This window comes from Canis lupus, chromosome 6 (genome assembly GCF_048164855.1).
Source record: "Canis lupus baileyi chromosome 6, mCanLup2.hap1, whole genome shotgun sequence".
NCBI lineage: Eukaryota > Metazoa > Chordata > Mammalia > Carnivora > Canidae > Canis > Canis lupus.
Genome location: NC_132843.1, coordinates 26,987,285 through 27,006,802, shown reverse-complemented (window position 1 = coordinate 27,006,802; position 19,518 = coordinate 26,987,285). Strand labels below are relative to the sequence as shown.

Sequence of the window (19,518 nt, the reverse complement as noted above, 5' to 3'; positions counted from 1 at the left end):
AGCTATTTACTTAAGAGAAAGGAAAATATATGTCTACATAAAGACCTGTATGCAAATCTTTATAGCAGCTTAATCGTAATCATCAAAATCTGGAAACAATCCAAATGTCCAAACCTGGTGAATGGATAAACAAAGGATAGTACACTGAACACTGAGATACTAACCCAGCAACAAAAAAAGAACAAACTCTTGATATATATGTAATAATATGGATGAATCTCAAAAACATTATGCTAACTGAAAGTAGTCACAAAGCGCTATATATACAGTATACTTGCATGATTCCCTTTATAGAACAATCTGGCAAAAGCAAAACTATGGGGACAGAAATCAATCAGTGGTTGCCAGGAACTGTGGAGGAAACTGAGAACTGCCCAGAAGAGGGTGTGAAAGAACTGGTGATAATGAAAACATTCCATATCCTTGCCTGTGCTGGTGGTCAGACAATTCTGTCCATTTGTCCAGACTTATAAAACTACATCTAAAAGGGTAAGTTTCAATAAATTCAACCTCAATCCCCTTATAAATAAATAAATATGAGGGAATATTGCAAAGAAACAATGCTGATTTTAGGAGACAAATGGTGTACATTTCCTTAAATGACACACACGAGAATTTATGTCAGAAGTCACATAAAGCTCAGAATTTTGTCCTAAAAATAATAGATTAAAATCTTCCATTTGAGGGGGTGACTGGGTGGCTCAGTCCATTGGCAAAGGTCATGATCCCCAGGTCCTGGAATCGAGTCGCACATCAGACTCCCTGCTCAACCAGAAGCCTGCTTCTCCCTCTCCCTCTGCCATTCCCCCCAACTTGTGCTCTCTAGCTCTGTCAAATAAATGGATTACATCTTTAAAAAACAAAAACCTTCCATTTGAAATGCATTTGACTGCCTACTTTATTTTAAAAGTTAACTTTTATTTTAAGAGTTATAAAATCAGGGATCCCTAGGTGGCTCAGCGGTTTAGCGCCTGCCTTTGGCCCAGGGCGTGATCCTGGAGTCCCGGGATCGAGTCCCACACATCGGGCTCCCAGCATGGAGCCTGCTTCTCCCTCCTCCTGTGTCTCTGCCTCTTTCTCTCTCTCTCTATCATAAATAAATAAATAAATCTTAAAAAAAAAAAAAAGAGTTATAAAATCAGGGGATCCCTGAGTGACTCAATGGTTTGGCACTTGCCTTTGGCCCAGGGTATGATCCTAGAGTCCTGGGATTGAGTCCCACATTGGGCTCCCTGCAAGGAGCCTGCTTCTCCCTCTGTGTCTCTGCCTCTCTCTCCCTGTGTCTCTCATGAATAAATAAATAAAATCTTTAAAAATAAAGTTATATCAGAATTTATGTCACAGTATAATGATCACTTATATCAGTAAACTTCTGATTCTATCCCCATGTCATACTGCCAAGTTCCTCCAAAGATCAATCAGCATTTTCTAGGGCTAAAGAATAATCTTCTCCTAGCCCTCAAACTCCTAACCAAGGCTCTCTGGAAATTTCAAGCCTAAGAAGACAACTTGACAATAGGTACCTTTAGGAGAAAATGGAAGCTTCATTCTCTTGGACCTAAAGATTTACACTTCTGGGTACATACAGTGTTTACCTTCTCTCTCACAAGAACACAGTACCCTCAGCACCTAGGATCACTAACTCTGCATCATACTGACCCAACAGAGGTAGGAGAGACAGGACTTTGCAATAGATCTATTCATTTAATTTGTAGCTGGAACTTCTGCCAGAAAAACTAAGACTTCGTAAGGATAGGCTAAATTATTTTATTTACTAGTTATATATTCTGTTTATTTCTCAATCAGACCTATAATCAACATATTCATTCACACAAACTCAGTAAATACAGGGAATGTGTCAAATGTACAGAATAAAAAAATAAACAGGGAACGCCTGGGTGGCTCAGTGGTTGAGGGTCTGCCTTCGGCTCAGGGTGCGATCCTGGGGTCCCAGGATCGAGTCCCACATTGGACTCCTTGCATGGAGCCTGATTCTCCCTCTGCCTGTCTCTCATGAATAAATAAATAAAATATTTTTTAAAAAATGAATAGAACGCACACCCCCTGCCCTTATGAAATTTATAGTTGGCTCCAGGAAAGCAGGCGTTAGTCAGTCACACATATATAAAACTTCACTAGTGATACCTGCTTTGAAGGGAAGTACAAAGCAATATAAATATTACAAAGATCAGACTTTGTCAGAAAGGCTTCCCTGAGGAAGACATGATTTGAGGGGAAAATAAGCATTGGGGGCAGTGAGAAGTAAGGGCTCTGTAGTAGGAAGGAGCCCAACACTGAAAGGTCAGGGAATCAAAGACAAAAGAAGAGGAAGTTGTGACATGAGATAAAGCTGGAGCTGGTTAAGAGTGGGCAAATTCAAGAGGTTTTCAGGGACAAACTCAACAGGATTTAAGGACAAAACAGATAAGGGGAAAGAGGAGGAAATCTTGGCTTATACCACTGGTTGCAGAATGGTTCCAGTCACAGAAACAGGGACCAATAAAAAAGGACAGATTTTTGGAAGGAAGGAAGAAGCAAGATGGGAAGAAACTTAAGTTTCACTTTGGGTATGTTAGGTAGGAAGTAACTCTGACACCTTCAAGAAGAGAGATTGGGGGGGAAGAAAACAAAAGAAGAGAGATTAGCCACAGCCAAGGATACAAAAGTTTGGGGCCCAAAGGAGAAGTCTAAGGTAAAGATATACAGACAGAAGCCCTTGCTCCTATGCAACATTGTCGGGGCAGACAGACTTTAAAAACTCAATATGCAAAATAATTTTTGTGGAGTGTAATCTCCCTCCTAGCATGGCGCTGGACTTGGTGACTTGCTCCTAATCAATATAGTGGAAGTAAGAATGTGTGATTTCAAGGCACTTCCTCCAGGGTACCTGGATGGCTCAGAAGGTGAAGCAGCTACCTTCAGCTCAGGTCCTGATCCTAGGGTCCTCAGGATCAAGTCTTGCATCAGGCTCCCTGCTCAGAGGAGAGTCTGCTTCTTCCTCTCCCTCTGCCTCTTCTCCCTTCTGCCCCCCCCCGCCCCCCGCCGCTTGTGCACGCACACGCATGCTCTCTCTCTCAAATAAATAAATAAGTAATTTTTTTTTTAAATAATTTTTAAACAAAAAAAGAAAAAAAAACACTCTTCCTCCTAGCTCTCTCTCAGATCACACTCTGGGGAAAACCAGCACCAATTCAGAAGGATACTCAAGCATCCCTATAAAGAGGTCCACACGGTAAGAAACTGAAGCCTGCCAACAAACTGTATGCCAGGCATGTAAGTGAACTCCTTTGGAAGCAATCCCAATCAACCCTTCAGAGGGCTACAGCTTCTGCTGACATTCTGACTGCAACATCCAGAAAGATCCTGAATCAATACCACCCTGCTAAGCTGCTCCTGCATTCCTGACCCAAAGAAAATACAAGATAATAAATGTCTATTGTTTAAGGCCATTAACTTTGGAAGTAATTCATTATTCATCAATATAGGACTTCAGTAACAAAAAAGGTCTAGAAAGAAAATTCTTTAACCTACAATAAACATACTTTTTTCTTTTTAAAATTTTATTTACTTATTCATGAGAAGCAGAGAGAAAGAGAGAGAGAGAGAGAGAGAGGCAGAGACACAGGCAGAGGGAGAAGCAGGCTCCATGCAGGGAGCCCCACGTGGGACTCGATCCGGGTCTCCAGAATCAGGCCCTGGGCTGAAGGCGGCGCTAAACCACTGAGCCACCAGGGGTTGCCCCAAGTGTCGCCTTTAACTTGGGTCATGATCCCTGTGATCCAGCCCCACACTGGGCTCCCCGTTGCACAGAGCCTACTTCTCCTCCTCCGCTGCTCCCCCAACCCCCCCAACTCCCCCCACTTGTGTGCTCTCTTGCTGTCTCTCTCTCATATAAATAAATAAAATCTTAAAAAAAAAAAAAAAACTTTAACAAAATATGTGCAAGACACAGAAAAAGTTGTGGAGCTTTATTGAAGGATATAATTTTAGAGAATTGACTAATGGCTAGATATATTATGTTCAGAAAAAAAATTAATAGCCTCTTTCCAAAATTAATATATAAATTTAATACAATTCTAATTAAAACACAAAGGAAGCTTATTAGGACTGGATTTATAATAAAACAGAAGAATCTAAAATCATGTGGTTCTCTAAAACAAACCCATACATGTACAGAAAACTGGACAGGTGCTACTACAAATCAGAGCAGAAAACTGATATGTGGACAAATGGCTTTCCATACAGTAAAAAATAAATTTAGATCCTACCTTATACCAGTAACAAAAGTAAATCTATGAACAGATAATAACTGAAGCCAAAGTTGTCAAAACAAAGTCGCAACTATTCTGGCCTATTACCTACTGGCTAAGGTAAGTATGGCTCTAGTCCTTTAATTTTTAATTCTATAGTTTCCATTTACAGTGAAGTGTTTAGGCCAACATTTCTCCCACTGTCTATGAGTTGTCAAGTGATTACTTACTAAAATTTGGCACTGAGAAGACTCATTCACCAGCCAAAACATGAACCAAGTTTTAGATATCAGCATACTCTGAATATTTAACAAAAATTAGTTAAGAACTAGTCTAAAAATTATATACAAAATGATGTGTACATTCCATATAAATTTGGATATTCTCTTTCTCTAATTGTTTCCCAGGTGTTATTGCAAGTTCTCCAAGTTCAGACGTTGGGGAAACATGTTTATCATATGTACTCAGAGTACAGGCTCCTATAAAATTTACCAGTATCCTGAATAGAATGTCAATCTACAAGGTGATAAATGACTTAACTTCTAGCAATTTCTTTAAAAGTTAGTATTTTTCCTAATTATAAAGTAATATATGCTCAAAGAACTTGGCAAACACAAAAAAGTAAAAGAAAAGATACAAAACCACCTATAAACCCTCATCCCAGTTAAACACTATTGCCAATTGTTTAAGTGTCCTCCAGTCATTTGGAATACAGCAGATATGTCTTAAAGTTTAGATAATGTCTATTTTGACTCAAATATTTTAATGTCTTAAATGTCCTTGTCAGGAAGAAAAGAAATGACTGTGACTATAAAGGGGTAGTAAAAGAGATCTTTGTGGTGATGCTGTATTTTGATTTTTCTTTTAAGTGATATGTTCAACAGACATTTCTTCTTTTTTTTTTTTGAGATTTTATTTATTTATTCATGACAGAGAGAGAGAGAGAGAGAAAGAGAGAGAGAGAGAGAGAGAGAGAGAGAGGCAGAGGGAGAAGCAGGTTCCATGCAGGGAGCCTGACGTGGGACTCGATCCCAGGTCTCCAGGATCATACCCTGGGCTGAAGGCGGCACCAAACCGCTGGGCCATCAGGGCTGCCCTCAACAGACATTTCTAACCCCTCTTCCACCCCCAACTACTAATAAATTTCATGCCCTAGCAACATAAAATGTCTCAAGGGTCATTTCAAACTAGCCTTGATATTTACAAAGCTGTATCAAATTCCATATATTGATTTACACATAAAGAACAGGCATAAAATAGACACAAACCGAGAGGGCTTCCTGGTTCATGATCCTGACCCTTGCTCTCCTTGCCCCCCCCTAAAGGTTTTTCCTGGTAAACAGGACCAGCCACCTGGCCAGAAGGCAATCAAGGTCAGGCCAACCACAGAACCTCACCCCTTGGCTTCTCAAGTCACAGAGCTGGAGGCTATGCATGTGGCTGTGCAGTCAGCTACACTGCCCAACACATGGAGAAAGCCCACCTGCAGTCCAAGAGAATGAACCCAAATAGAAGCATACAGAACAAGAGGCAAAGGGTCCTGAGGGTGACCAAGTCCCTGACTCTTCCTTAGCTTCTGCAAACAGCAGCAATCCTTCTATTAATCCCCTTTTCTGCTTAGGAGAGTTCCTAACACAACCAGAACACTTGGGGTGTTGGGAGAGGGGAGGAAAGAGGAGGAGACCTATAGGTGAAATCAAGCAGGTTCTGGTCTACTGCTGAGGTTCCCTTTCTAGAGGAACTAGATATATCCACTAGTTATAAACAACTGCACATTATGAGGCAAACTATACTACTTGAAAAGATACCTTTTAGTGCTCCAAATTACAAAAATACATCAAATATCAAAAGTATATAGAAGGGATCCCTGGGTGGCGCAGCGGTTTGGCGCCTGCCTTTGGCCCGGGGCGCGATCCTGGAGACCCGGGATCGAGTCCCACGTCGGGCTCCCGGTGCATGGAGCCTGCTTCTCCCTCTGCCTGTGTCTCTGCCTCTCTCTCTCTCTCTCTCTCTGTGACTATCCTAAATAAATAAATAAAATATAAAAAAAAAATAAGGACTTTTCTTTAAAAAAAAAAAAAAAAAAAAAAAAAACAAAAGTATATAGAAGACACATCACTGAAACAAAGAATCACAACACAACGCACATGTATTATATATCCATCACCCAGTTTAAGAATATAATCCTTAAACCGAAAAAAAAAAAAGAATATAATCTTTAAAGTTCCCTTTCCAATACCATCTCTTCCTGGGCACCCTGGGTGGCTCAGCGGTTTAGCGCTGCCTTCAGCCCAGGGCCTGATCCTGGAGACCTGGGATCGAGTCCCACGTCAGGCTCCCTGCATGGAGCCTGCTTCTCCCTTTGCCTATGTCTCTGACTCCCTCTCTCTCTCTGTGTCTCTTAAATAAAATCTTAAAAAAAAAAAAAAAAAAAATCTCTTCCTCAGCTCCTCAAAGGCAATTTTTGTTCCAAACTTACCATTCTCTCTTCTCCTGACAGTTTTACTTCGCTAGTATCCTTAGCAATGCCTTCTTTACATTTGTCTGTTTCTGAACTACTTATAAATGGAAAAATCTGAATTCCTGAGACCCATCCATACGTTGCATGCAGTTACAGTCAATTTGTTTTTACTACTCAATAGTATTCCACTGGCATAGCATACCACAATTTATCCATTTTATGCTTAATGGATATGTGGTTCTTTCTAGGCTTCTATCATTATCAACAGTACTATTATGAACATTCCTAAATATGTTTCCTGGCACACACATGCAGAAGTAAGGGGTGCAAGGCAAGAGTGGTTCAGCAAAGGGCAAGATGGTAAATATTTTAGGCTTTGCAAGACAGAAGATCTGTGGTGTAACCATTCATCTCTGGTACTATGCCACAAAAGTAGCTTTATATAAATGATACAGAAACAGGTATGACAGTATTGCAACAGAACTTTTTTTATGGACACTGAAATTTGCATTTCGTATAATTTGCATGTTACAAATTACACAATTTTTTATCTCACCATTTCAAAATGTTAAAAACCTTTTTTAACTCATGAGTTGTCACACCAACCCCTGATCTAGAGTACACATATAAGGGTATTAGGTCATATGGTATGCAAATATGACTATTTCAAATATGACTAAATATGACCAATTTGTTTTCCAAGGTGGTTGAAGCAAAACAGTAAGCAAAATGAGCACTCTGGATGTGTTATATCCCTGGCAATACTTATTGATGCCATACTTCCTTATTTTTTAACAATCCGGTGAGTGTGTAGTTAGTATCTTAATATAGTTTTGATTTGTATTTCCCCACTGTCTTGGACATTATCGGTTACTCCATTTCCTCTTCTCTAACGTGCCTATGAAGTCTAGTCCACTACTGTTTCAGTGGGTTGTTCTGCCTTTTTCCTACTAGTTTGTGAATATTTTTGTGCAGTCCGGATTCTAATCTTGTGTTAGTTACATGTACTGCAAGAATCTTTTCCCAGTTTACAGCTTGTCTTCTTAATAACAGGTGTCTTTTGTGGCTTACATTTTCTATGTCATAAGAAATTCTTATCTAGAAATCATTAAAAATAATGTCTAAAATTTTTTAAGTTTTACCTTTTCAAGTTTAAGAAGAGATTCAATGTCACTTTCTTCCATGTGGATAACCAACTGTCCTGGTACAATGTATGGAAGGTGTGCAATGCAAACTTTGCCATATACCAGGTTTCCAGGGTTCTGTGCTCTCTTCCACTGGTCCATCTACCCTTACACCACACTGCTGTCTTTCTTACAACTTTCTAATAATTCTTGATACATGCTAAAGAAGTCTTCTCACCTTGCATTCCTTCTTGAGGAAGGCCTTGGCTACTTTTGACCAACTAGCCTTCCTTTGCTATAACAAGCCTAACTACTGAGAATGATATTCCACCTACTGAAAAAAGAAATCTAGTAGTTAAAAGTTTACATGTATATGGTGGAACAATTCTACTGTTCTGAGAAAATAAATTTAAAAATGATAGAAATCTTTTTAAAAAGTGATATAAATCATAAAAAAGCTGGAGATGAGGAGTTCAACTCAAGAGCCATTTAAGAGAAAAATTCCAGGGGCACCTGAGTGGCTCAGTCAGTTAAGCCTCCTTGGTTTCAGCTCAGGTCAGGACCTCAAGGTCAGGAGATTGAGGCCACCCCCCCAACCCCCTCCCCCCGTGGGGCTCTGCGCTCAGCAGGGAGTCTGCTTGTCCCTTTCCCTCCCCCCACTGGCGCACACACTTTCTCTGTGTCCATCTCTCTCTAAAATAAATAAATTCTTAAAAAGTGTTTAAAAAGAGAAAAGAAAAATTCCAAAAATATCTTACAAAATGACATCATCATTAAATGTACAGCACCCTTTATGTCTACTATACTGTTGTTCCTTTAAAAAAAAAAAGTTTCAGTATTTTAGAGTCACAGTTCATTCCAGGCTATCTGGTATTTACTGAGTCTTGGCCAACTAATGTTCTTGATACCATGTCAGGTACCTAGAAGGTGCAAGACTGAAGGCAATGATCCACACCATTGGAGCCCTTTACCACACTGTTAAACAATCTAAGAGATGCACCATTCACATTACAAAAGAGAAACATCAACTCAGGAAACCTGGCAGGAAAAAGACATACAGATAGGGAAGTTTCTAAATAGGTTTTACCAGAAGGCAGTATCTTATACGAAACTTTTTACTAAATTTTTCTGCAACAAGGTCTTAATTTTTTTTCTATAGCGGTTTTATTTCTGTCTTTCCTTTACCTAACTCTTTAATGGCTTCCTGCTTGCTGTTCTTCTATTTTGTTCTCAAGAACCCTAATTGCAAGACCCATACTTGCCAGTTCTTACTAAATAAATTCCATGGTCAAGTATGTTAGGGAAATGTATATACTCTATATGCCCTGAGATAATATTATATATTACTGCTCTAAAGGTGCTGTGAAGTTCTGCAACAAAGAAACCTAATAACTTCATTAACTCAGAACTTCTCATTTTTAAGCATGGAACTTTCCCTATCTACTTTGTCTTTTTTGCACAACACAATACAGGTTTCAAATGGCAACAGATAAAGTAATAAAGACTGGTTTCAAATCGTAGAATCAGCCAATTTTTAAGCTACAGGTTATTTTTTTTCTGCAAAACTGGTATTTCTGTGCATCTGCAAATTCCATAAAAAAGACATCCTTATCATGTTCACAGGGAAGACCTTCACTGAGTGAAAGTTAATTTTGTAATATCTTAATTTAACTGTTTAAAATCATATTCCTATACTCTTCTTTAACATATATAACACAAATAGTTGTGGACATAAATGGTAAATCGAGAAGTCACCATTATACAAATCCCTAAAAGAATCTAAAAGAAGTAAAAAGAATTAAAGAATTCTAAGAGAAGTGAAATTTAGGAACTATATTTACTGTCAATTATTTTTTCTAAGTTTAGAATATCATATTCTAAAGAATGTATCAGCATTAAATGCTATATTTAACAAAGGCAACATTATTTCATGTAGGATACTGTGAAGAAAGAGTTAACACAGCAAGTCTGTTTTACTGAGTCCTTGCTACTCTGGGGGTTGGGGGATGGGGGCAGGGAATGCCTGGAGCCATGGCAATGACCCCTGGCCAAACTCTGAGAACTAAACTCCTGGAATGTTCAGTCACTGGGTAAGGATGTTAGAGGCAGTGGATCAGGATCTATCAGGCTGTCAGCATTGTTTAAAGTAAGTATCAAGATTTATGATGTGCACCTGGTATCTGGTTGGGGTCCTACGTTTTAGTCACCAGTATACTGGCCACAGAAAATCATGTCCATGTGATCCCTCATAGAGGAAAGATGAACATTTGTATCTGATCTTCCTAGCAGTCACCTGTATATAGCTTTTTCCTGCTATTCCTGTACTGCATCCTTTGCTGTTAATAAACCTTAGCCAGGAGTAGAACATTATGTTAAGTTGGAGGAGTCCTTCCAAGAAAAATCTAAAACCATATATTAATACAGTCATGGGAACCCCCCGCCATGAACACCATTCAAGCACTTGGTTTGCCATATTATGTACTTCTCTTATTATTTCTCAGAAGCTAAATGATCATAATCACAATCTGCTTAAATAAATCAATGTACAGGATAAAAGTTAACACACCAGGCTCAATATTACTATCCCTAGAAAGGCTTGGTTGCAAGGTTGGCCCTGACTGGCATCTGGAAACTTGAATAATAAACAATTCCCTACACTGATATAAAACTTATTTAAATGATAAATGTACCTAACTGTGCCTAAACTATTTGTACAAACAATATGGTTTGTGCAAAACACCTATTTTTCCTTCTGGGAGACTGAAATTTTGGTGCACCCTAGGCAGAGTGTGCCACCATGAATAGCCCCAATAAAGACAATGGCACGGAGTCTAAAGAATTTCCCCAGCTGATAACACTTCACATATATTATCAGAATTCACTGCTAGAGCATATCATGTGTGACTCCACTGGGAGAGGTTCTTAGAAGTGTGTGCCTGGTTTCCTCCAGACTTCACCCCATGTACTTTTTCCCTTTGCCAATTCGGTTTTGTAACCTTTTACTGTAGTAAGTCTTAGCTGTTATTATGACTTATGCTGAATCCTGTGAGTCCTAGCCAATCACTAAACCTGGGGTCGCCTTGGGAACGCCCAACACAATCAGCATATTAAAAGAGAAGTAAGGGATGCCTGGGAGGCTCAGTGGTTGACTGTCTGCCTTCGGTTCAGGTATAATTCCCATCCCACCATCCAATCCCATCCGGCTCCCTGTGGTGGGGCCTGCTTCTCCCTCAGCCTGTGTCTCTGCCTCTCTCTCTGTGTCTCTCAAGAATAAATAAAATCTTTAAAAAAAGAGAGAGAGAGAAAGAGAGTAGTATTCCAGTTAGGCCAACTGCTGAAATTTAAATTTGGATTCCAATTTCAATTCCAACACTGACTAGGCCAAGCAATCCTAGCAATGTTACTCTTAATTTGCATAACCTGGGGCTCTTTATTCCTTTGAAAAAATATGCCCAAATTACAGTCCCATTTCACTAAATTAAATGAGGTAATGCACATCACTTATACATCACAGCACACAGTAAATACTGAATAGCAGTTCTAGAGGCACTTTCTTAGATGAAACTTAGGAACTTTTCTTAGATGAAAATCAGGAACTTTTATGCACTGATGCAACAATTATTCAAACTGCCAGAGTATTGTTTAAAAAAAAAAAAAGTTCAGAGGCAAACTTTTTTTAAAAAAAGATGTATGTATGTATGTATGTATGTATGTATGTATTTATTTATTTATTTATTTGAGAGACAGCGCGCACGCACGCAAGCACATTAGCAGGGTGAGGGGCAGAGGGAGAAGCAGCTTCCCTGATCAGCAGGGAGCCCCATGTGGGCTCTATCCCAGGACTTCTGGATCACACCCTGTGCCAAAGTCAGACACTTAACCGACTGAGCCACTCAGGTGCCTCCAGAGGTAAACTTTAACCCTGAATCTTCAACACTGATGGATAGCTGATTTCAAGCCCACATGACAGGATTATTGGGTGAGCTCAAGCAGGTTAAACCCTATGAAATAAGAAACTTTTTATTTCTAAATCTGATATTTATCTAGTCTTCAAATTGACATCCCTAATGAGCTATGAATGCATTGATTAATTAGTACTGGGACTATGCTTGATGGTTACATTTCTCAAATAACTAAATTGGGATTTTAGTATAAATCAATCACTTACGTATATATGAGGCATAAAGTACAATCAACAATAGCATGAAACCTACATAGCTGTAAATGCAAACCCCAAGGTCAAGAGAAGTGCAACCCTGAAGCCATTCGCTCCCAGCTATCAACTTACCCCAAAGTGGTTTTTCAAATGAATTCATATCCCAAATCCACATGTCCCACATTTCCTGTTGAAAAATAAATTTCCTAAAATCAGATTATTACAGAATAACTCTATCTTCCCGCCCTTATCACTTCAGCCACCCTATTCCACTGGACTTTAGGTCAACCATACCTGAGGCAAAACCCATGTCTTATTTAGCTATTTCTCCAATGCTGAGCACTGGCACATAATAGGTATTTCCCCCAAATCTTGCATACAATAGGTGTTCAGTTAATGTCAAGTAAATATTACTGAGATCCAACATCAAGATCAGTGAAAATACTATAAAGTATCATTCCTCCTCTTAGAAATCTACCTGTATATTAACTTTCCAGGCGAGAAAGCCAGACACAGAGATAGCATCTGCAGCAGGTACTGCTTATTCCTTATCCCACTTCCACCCAAGTTTAGCTCCATTAGACCCCAAATGAATTCAACTAATCATTCTCTGCTAGACTACCTCTTCATTATTCATTCAAACTAGCCATGACAGTTCTATTCCTCTTGCTGGCCCAAGTGACCAAACCTCAACCAATAGGACACAAGGGGAAAACTGTTGAGCACATTTAGGAAAAGTCAGGCTCTCTTAGAGGTGCTAAAGGAGAAACTATACTTATAATGGGGGAGGTATGTATGTGTGGGGGCAGGAGGCATATGGGAACTCTACCTTCCTCTCAATCTTAATGTAAACCTAAAACTGCTCTTAAAAAAAAAAAGCCTTTAAAAAAATGAAATCATGAAAGACACACATAAAAGAGAAACAACTTATACTGGACTAATCCTCCCACTAACAACAATTATAAATTGTGGCCAAAATGTAAAAACTACTATTAAAGAGCACTGGATAGGGCAACCCCGGTGGCTCAGGAATTTAGTGCCGTCTTCAGCCTGGGGTGTGATCCTGGAGACCCGGGATTGAGTCCCACGTTGGGCTCCCTGCATGGAGCCTGCTTCTCCCTCTGCCTGTGTCTCTGCCTCTCTCTCTCCGTGTGTCTCTCATGAATAAATTAAAAAAATCTTTAAAAAATAAATAAAGAGCACTGGATAGGTGAAATAGGTAATGGGGATTACGGAAGGCACTTGTGATGAGCACCGGGTGTAGTCACTATATTATACACCTGAAACTAATTATTATACTGCCAACTAACTGGAATTCATATAAAAACTTCAAAAAAATAAATTTAAAAAAATTAGAAAAGCACTGGATAGCAACCAAAAGACAGAAAAGAGAAGGCAACCCTTGAAACAGGATAACTATACTAGGTGAGACTTGCCTTTTTATAGCTGCTTGCCTGGGGGCAGAGACCACTCTGCATTGTGTAGCACAGGTGAAACTCAAGAAGGAAGTCATACTAATATTGGCTTGTGGCATCAGGAGATGAAGAATAAGACTAGTAGAGCAAGTGGAAAGTAAGGAAGAAAATCCTAGATATATTTATATATGTAAACTCTACCACAACCCTTTAGCTGAGCCCTGAATACAACAACACAGGAGACTTCAGAGGCCCCCAAAGAAAAGCAACAGCTAAATGGCTGAAAGAACTGAGCAAGTTATCAGGCGTTGCCCAATGCAGTAGAAGCAGAGAATTTAAGTCCAGCCAGTTAACTATCTGCTAGAACAACAAAGAATCAACACTCTTAGGGAGAAAATACATTTAATGGGTCACAAAAACATATTTACAACATTTGGTATACAATAAAAAATTACTAGACATGAAAATAAACAAGAAAACATGACTATGGAATCCCTGGGTGGCTCAGCAGTTTAGCTCCTGTCTTCGGCCCAGGGCATGATCCTGGAGTCCTGGGATCAAGTCCCACGTCAGGCTACCTGCATGGAGCCTGCTTCTCCTTCTGCCTGTGTCTCTGCCTCTGTGTGTGTGTGTGTGTGTGTGTGTGTGTGTATTCACGAATAAATAAAATCTTAAAAAAAAAAAAAGAAAACATGACTATGATCAAAAAGTCAATATATATTGGACACAGTTTACCCAGATATTGGAATTAGATAAGGACTATAAAGCAGCTACCACAGATGTCTTCAAGAATTTAATAATAAATGAAGAGAGGTAACTCATCAGATAAATACAAAGTATAAAAAGCAACCATACAGGATGATGCAGAACACAAAAATAAGAAGTCTGAAATGCAAAATTCACTTGACAGGTTTAACACATTAGAGAAAAGAGAATACAGGCATATCTTGAAGATACTGTGGGTTCAGTAACCAGACTACCATGATCAAGTGAATATTGTAATAAAATGAATCAAATAAATTTCTGGGCTAGAACTAACTTCTTCCTGTTAATGTTGATAATTTGACCTCTTCCTATGAATCACGAATGTTCTTCATAGCATCTAGAATCCTTCCCAGAAGGTATTCAACTGACTTTCCCCAGATCCATCAGAGGAATCATTACCTACAGTACTTATTGCCTTACAAAATGTATTTCTTAAATAATAAGACTTAAAAGTAAAAAATACTCCTTTATCCATGAGATGAAGAATGGATATTGTGTCAGCCCACACAAAAACATTAATCTCGAGACACGTGGGTGGCTCATCAGTTGAGTGGCTGCCTTCTGCCTTCCAGCTCAGGGCGTGATCCCAGAGTCGTGGGATCCCGTCCCAGATCGGGCTTCCTGCATGGACCCTGCTTCTCCTTCAGCCTATATCTCTGCTTCTCTCTCTCTCTCTCTCTCTCTCTCTCAGTCTCTGTCTCTCATGAATAAATAAATAAAATCTTTAAAAAATAAAAAATAAAAGAAAAAGAAAAGAAAAATCCCAGGAGATTAAAATTAATAATAAACTTTGTTAACCTGATAAAGGATATCTGCCCCACATCTACAGTAAACAAAACAGTTCCTGGTAAGGTGTTAGAAGCATTCTCTTTAAAGTTAGTAAAAAGGGGCAGCCCGGGTGGCTCAGCGGTTTAGTGCCGCCTTCAGCCCAGGGCCTGATCCTGGAGACCCAGGATTGAGTCCCACGTCAGGCCCCTGCGTGGAGCCTGCTTCTCCCTCTGCCTGTGTCTCTGCCTCTCTCTCCCTGTGTCTCTCATGAATAAATAAATAAAATCTTTAAAAATAAATAAATATAGTAAAAGGATAAAAATGTCTTCTATCACTTCTTACTGCCAACAATGTACTAGAAATCCTACCCAAAAGAATAAAACAAAGAAATGAAACAAAAGATTTAAGAATTGAAAGAAGAAAAACAACAAAAAAGAAAATGATAGAAAAACCCAAGACAATAAGGACAATGGGAACTTTTAGTAAGATTGCTGGACACAAGTTCAACATGCAAAATTCGATAAATTCTTTTTGCCAATAACTAGAAAATTGCTTAGAAATATCTTTAAAAAAATAAAAAGAGCAGCATTCTCAAATATGGTCTGTTAAAGAAATAAATTCTGTTAATCTATATACTTAATATAGTTCCACTCAAAAAACTCAATGTAATTTTTTTACAGGACTTTAAAAGTAGGCTAAAATCACATGGAAGAGCATAGCCATGGTAGCCAGTAAAATTTTGAACAGGGTGAAAAAACTGTCTACCATATATCAAGCTACAGTAATTAAGTCAGTGTGATACACTGGCAGAGACAGACTAAAGAACCAATAAAACAGAATGGAGAGTGCAGAATCAGATCCACGTGAATATGCACTTGATATATGACAGAGGTGGCACTACAAATCAGGGTGAAAAAGATGAGCCGTTTAATAAATGTTCATCCACATGTAAAAATAAGATAAGATTCCTACCTCACACCATACAAAAGAACAAGTTCAAGAGAATTAAAGATTTAAGGATATACAGTTCTAAAACTTTAAAATATAGGCAAATATCTTCATATCTTCAGGTAAGAATTTAATACTCAAAATACAAACCATAAAGGAAAAAGTAATTTCTACTACATGAAATTTTTTTTTAAAGATTTTATTTATTTATTTGACAGAGTGAGAGAGCACAACCAGAGGTAGCAGCAGAGGGGGAGGGAGAAGAAGCCAGGCTCCCACTGAGCAGGGAGCCCTATTACCGGAACTCTATCCCAAGACCCCAGGATCATGACATGAGCTGAAGGCAGATGCGTAACCAACTGAGCCATCCAGGTGCTCCGAAAATTAATTTTTTAAATATAACCAGATGACATCGTGGATAGTCAAATGAGAAATCGAAGACTAGGGGAAATAATCAAGAAACAATATCAGAATGTATTGAAAAACTTTTCCAAGTCAGGGCACTCCTCCTGCCAGCTTATGCACACTGTCAAATAAAATTTAAAAACCTTTTTAAAAACAAACTTTTCCAACTCAACACACAAGTGAAAAATGGCACAGAATGGGTAAATCAGGGATCCCTGGGTAGCTCAGCGGTTTAGCACCTGCCTCCGGTCCAGGGCATGATCCTGGAGTCCCAGGATCAAGTCCTACATCGGGCTCCCTGCATGGAGCCTGCTTCTCCCTCTGCCTGTGTCTCTGCCCCCCTCTCTCTGTGTCTCTTATGAATAAATAAATAAAATCTTTAAAAAAGAATGGGTAAATCAGAGGCAAAGAAATGTATATAGCCAATGAACATATGAAAAAATGCTGAACTTCAGTAGTATACAGGAAAATGAATTTGACCTCATCAAACTGGCAAAACACAAGTGTTGTTAGTAAGGAATAAAGAAATGGGACACTCATACAATATTGCTCCAAGTGTAATAATCTGCCACAGCTACTTTGGAGAGCAATCCAGCAATACCTACAACAGCTGAAATAAGCACTACCCCATTATTCAGTAATTCCACTTTAGGAACCTACCCTGGAGAGACTCTCACACATATAAGATGACTTATACAAAGACTACAGCGTTGTTTACAGTAGAAAAAGGTAAAAAGCTAAATGTATAGCAAGAAGAAAATGGAGACTGTGTAACAGAAAAATACATGGTAGTTAAAATTAAACTAGAACTATGCACATCAATATGGATAAACGTTGTTGAATGAAAAAAAGCAGTATGTGCAGGATATGTATAGTATGTTCCACAGTTTTAAAGCATATTAAAATAAGACATTATTCATAGACACAAACATATACTGTAAAGCCAGAATAATATGCAGGAATATAATATACCAAATTCACATTATGGATAGTTCTAAGGAGGAAGGGAAGGACATCCATAATACAGGAACTTTTTTAATATAAAAGTTCTAAATTGTGGCAGACCGCTAGTTCTTCACCAAATTCCTGTTTTCCTGTTGTCTTACAAATCAAACTGCTCTATTACTAAGAGTGGCAATTTACACATCTTGGCCTGCCCAGCAGGTTAAGGTAGCCAATAAGATAATATCAGAAATCACTGGGTGGGGCTATGGGAAAGGACTTCACAGGGACATGGGCCCTTTGCCCTTACTCCTTTCTTATCTTCCTGCCTAGGATAAGTACATGAGGGATGCAAGGGCCTTCTCAGCAACCATGAGATGACCTTGAGAAAGAGAGCCTCAAGCTAAGGACTGCAAAGCAGAAAGACAGACGTCTAGCCCTTGAGGACTACACAGTTGCCACACAACTTTCTCTTTTAAAGAGGAAAAAAGTCCTCTTTAAAAGCATCTTTCGGGGGGGGGAGGGGGGAAGGAGGGGTGTAGATCCTCCCCAAAAAAGGTGCTTTAGAGAGGATTTTTAATTGATAAAGAAGAAAATTGGGGGAAAAAAGACATAAGGGAAAGGCAGATTCTGCTACTGTACTTTCCTATATATTTTCAATTTTTTATTAAGAAAAAAATCTTTCTTTCACTTCCCAGATTTGAAACAGATTCCCAAATGTTAACCACAGATGTCGCTGGCCCACAGATCAAGAAAAAATACAAAGGCAACACATACACTTTATGAGGTGGCCAACCAAAGTGGATAAAGAATTCACTAGAAACAGGCCAACCACACTTGGAGAGAGCAGACAGCTACTATACTATTGCCACCAGCACTGCTACCGCCGGTTTGGATAACAAACAATCCCACAGTCTCTTGGCTCTAGACTAGGGATGAGAAAAACCAAAAACAATTTGCAGACTAAATGGAAATCTCTGTTGTCATTCCCTTTTCCCTATTTTTCCTTCTCCATGCATTCCCCAGAGCTCACTGCCATAGTTTTCTGTCTCCACAACTGAATCATATAAGCAGCAAAAATATCACAGGACAATAGTACCTTCAGATGAAACTTGCCTTGTACAATTGCAAACAGGAAAGTTCTCTACTACTTCACCTACAACACTGTCTGATGTTACTTGTATATTAACTCAAATGACCTTTGGGACCTAAAAGGTTTTAAAATTTGCTCAACAGACCAGATGAAAACACAAGTTTGGAATGAAGGCAGATTCTAGATTTTGGCCCAAGATAATGGTTTGAAATAGTTATCCGGTAAAAAAGAACAAAAGAAACAAAAACAAAAACTCTTGTTCACTTATTGGTCTGTTACAGAAAGATAATGATCTAGTAAGTCATGACTTCTCAAAGATACCACGCAGTGCAAAACATACTCTTCATCTTCTTTCCTTAGCTAGTCAGCAATGTGGTACATTCATTTTTGTGGATTTTTTTTTTCCTAATTTGATTTCTCACTTATTTGGTTTCTCCCTAATGCCACTTAATTTTGTTTCTTAGCTTATAAGGTTAGTGGTTGCTCTGCATTCTCTCCTGCTGATCTTACTCGACTCTCTGGACCCTTGCTTTTGGTTTCTGTGAATAACTCTTCTCTGCCTCACTCCCTCAATCTGGCAGAATCAGATGGCTTCTGCAAGGATACTAGCTGAGATGCTTACTAGGCCATATCATCCCAAGAGCCTTTCCTGGAATTTTTTTTAGCCCTTTGGGGGCAGATAATAGGATTTGCTTCCTGATCTCAGAACCAAAAACAAAAATCCACTGCAATTAGGATGTTTACATTTAAGAATGTAATAGAAAAGGGGGATCCCTGGGTGGCGCAGCGGTTTAGCGCCTGCCTTTGGCCCAGGGCGCGATCCTGGAGACCCGGGATCGAATCCCACGTCGGGCTCCCGGTGCATGGAGCCTGCTTCTCCCTCTGCCTATGTCTCTGCCTCTCTCTCTCTCTCTCTCTCTCTCTGACTACCATAAATAAATAAAAAAATTAAAAAAAAAAAAAAGATAACCAAACTTCTAAAAAAAAAAAAAAAAAGGAATGTAATAGAAAAGGGCGTGCCTAAGTGGCTCAGTTGGTTATGCCTGCCTTTGGCTGGGGTCGTGGTCCCAGGGTCCTGGGATTGAGTCCCACATCCGGCTCTCCGCAGGGAGCCTGCTTCTCCTTCTGCCTATGGCTCTGCCTTTCTCTGTCTCTCTCTTGAATAAATAAATCTAAAAAAAAGAAGAAAGG

General features: G+C 39.1%; 1 protein-coding gene and 1 long non-coding RNA gene across 3 annotated transcripts in view; one reads left to right on the top strand and one right to left on the bottom strand.

The window, feature by feature from the left end:
• The window catches only part of GALNT1 (polypeptide N-acetylgalactosaminyltransferase 1), a 123,236-nt gene that overhangs the window by 66,313 nt on the left and 37,405 nt on the right, over window positions 1-19,518 (bottom strand). Inside the window, exon 2 of one of the 2 annotated variants that reach the window (XM_072829290.1) lies at window positions 12,124-12,178. The exons of the other annotated variant lie outside the window; for it this stretch is intronic. The gene's annotated coding sequence lies outside the window, so the exon portion shown is untranslated. The remainder of the gene's footprint in view (window positions 1-12,123; window positions 12,179-19,518) is intronic. 2 annotated transcript variants of the gene reach the window in all.
• LOC140635143 (uncharacterized) lies at window positions 9,844-18,396 on the top strand. The gene is made up of 2 exons (XR_012032470.1): window positions 9,844-9,981; window positions 17,933-18,396. It is a non-coding gene; the product is annotated as an uncharacterized lncRNA (long non-coding RNA).